The sequence below is a fragment of the Chrysochloris asiatica genome, unplaced genomic scaffold (assembly GCF_000296735.1).
Source record: "Chrysochloris asiatica unplaced genomic scaffold, ChrAsi1.0 scaffold00307, whole genome shotgun sequence".
In the NCBI taxonomy this organism is placed as follows: domain Eukaryota; kingdom Metazoa; phylum Chordata; class Mammalia; order Afrosoricida; family Chrysochloridae; genus Chrysochloris; species Chrysochloris asiatica.
Window position 1 is genome coordinate 1,491,670 of NW_006408825.1, and position 1,993 is coordinate 1,493,662.

The following is a 1,993-nucleotide window of genomic DNA, read 5'->3' on the forward strand; positions in this document are numbered from 1 at the left end:
ATAATGAAGATCAGAGCAGAAATAAATGAGATTGAAAACAGAAAAACGATAGAAAGATTCACCAGGACAAGAAGCTGGTTCTTAGAAAGGATTAATAAAATTGACAAACCATTGGCAAGCCTAACAAAAGAAAAGAGGGAGAAGACACAAATAACTCACGTTAGAAACCACATGGGTGATGTCACAATGGAACCAAAGGAAATCAAAAGGATAATAACAGAATACTATGAAGAACTGTACTCCAACAAATTCGAAAACTTAGAAAAAAATGAATATATTTTTGGAAAAACTCGACCTACCTAAACTTACACAGAATGAAGTAGAAAACTTGAACAGACCCGTAACAAAAAAGAAATTGATCAGGTCATGAAGAAACTCCCAACCAAAAGAAGTCCAGGTCCAGATGGCTTCACTGTTGAATTCTACCAAACATTCAGAGAAGAGCTGTCACCAATACTACTCAAATTATTCCAGAATATGGAAGAAGATGGAAACTTCCTAATACTTTTTATGAAGCAAGCAAAACCCTCATACCAAAACCAGGAAAGGACATCGCTAAGAAAGAAAATTTTAGACCAATATTCCTCATGAACATTGACGCAAAAATTCTCAACAAAATTCTAGCCAACAGAATCCAGCAGCACATCAAAAAAATAATACATCATGATCAAGTGGATTTCATAAAAGGGATGCAAGGATGGTTCAACATTAGAAAAACAATCAATATAATCCACCATATAAATAAGAAAAAGGAAAAGAAACACATGATCATATCGATAGATGCAGAAAAGACATTTGACAAAATCCAACATCCATTCCTGATAAAAACACTCAACAAAGTAGAAATTGAAGGGAAATTCCTCAATATAATCAAAAGCATATATACAAAACCAATAGCCTACATAACTCTCAATGGAGAGAAACTGAAAGCCTTCCCACTGCTAACGGGAACCAGACAAGTATGCCCTTTGTCACCACTCCTATTCAATATTGTTTTGAAAGTCTTAGCCAGAGCTATATGGAAAAATAGGGAAATCAAAGGTATCCAAACTGGAAAAGAGGAAATAAAACTCTCTCTATTTGCAGATAATATGATTCTAGGAGTCCTAGTATGGTGCTGTGGCTTAATGTGCAAGACTGCAAAGCCATTTAAACTTAAAGATCAGCAGTTCAAGCTCACCAGCTGCTCCTTGGACCTCTATAAAAGGTCGCTATCGGTCAACATCAACTAGATGGCACTTAACAACAACATACATACATAGGAAACCCCAAAGACTCAGTAAAAAATCTACTAGACACCATTAGAAGGTTCAGCAAAGTGGCAGGGTATAAGATCAACATACAAAAATCAGTTGGATTCCTCTATATTAAAAATGACAGCATTGAAAAGGACATTAGGGAAGCGATACAATTTACAATAGCTGCCCAAAGGACGAAATATTTAGGAATAACCGTAACCAGAAAAAAAAAAAGGATCTATACAAAGAAAACTATAAAGCACTACTACAGGAAACCACTTACAAAAATGGAAGAATACTCTCTTCTCCTCTTCCTCTTATTTCTGCCCTCTTCTTTCTCTGCTCTTCTTCTTCCTCTTCCTCTATTCCCTTCTGCCTCCTGCCTTCTCTCTCCGGCAGAGGTTACCTTCCTCATCCTGAATAAAAGTATCTAGATGGGCAAAAAAAAAAAAAAGGAAGAATATACCATAGGAAGGCTTAACATTGTGAAAATGTCCATATTGCCCAAAACAATTTACACATATAATGCAATCCCAATCCAGATTTCAATGACATTCTGCAAAGACATGGAAAAAAAAATTACAAACTTTACAGTGAAAAGAAAGAGACCCAAGAGAAACAAAACACTGCTTAAGAAGAAGAACAAAGTTGGAAGACTCTCACTCCCAAATTTTGAAATTTACTATATGGCTACAGTGGTCAAAACAGCTTGGTACTGGTACAATGTAGGGTATATTGATCAATGGAACAAAATC